Below are 330 nucleotides of genomic sequence, written 5' to 3'. Positions count from 1 at the left end.
TACAAAGTATTTGGAGGAGGTAAGGCAAAGTTTGTTTTAAATAAACTATATATCTACTTTATATCCTCTCTTCTATAGGCACAATGTTGTGGAGGGGGCTAGTCTGTATCAGTAAACCCAGTACTCAACTGGTATTTATATTATCAACCACAAATGATGGAAGGCAAAGGTGACCTCAGTATGATTAGAAATCAGAACGTAAAAACAGGTGAAATGCCTCCAAGCATTTTACCCGGTTTGCTAAAGATTCGGCCTGCTCGCCAACTTATATACTTTATATACAAACCATTAACGTAACAAATTCATAATTATTTTCCACTCTAAGCAAAA

The sequence above is a fragment of the Octopus sinensis genome, linkage group LG3 (genome assembly GCF_006345805.1).
Source record: "Octopus sinensis linkage group LG3, ASM634580v1, whole genome shotgun sequence".
Taxonomy (NCBI): domain Eukaryota; kingdom Metazoa; phylum Mollusca; class Cephalopoda; order Octopoda; family Octopodidae; genus Octopus; species Octopus sinensis.
Note: the sequence above shows the minus strand (reverse complement) of the source record.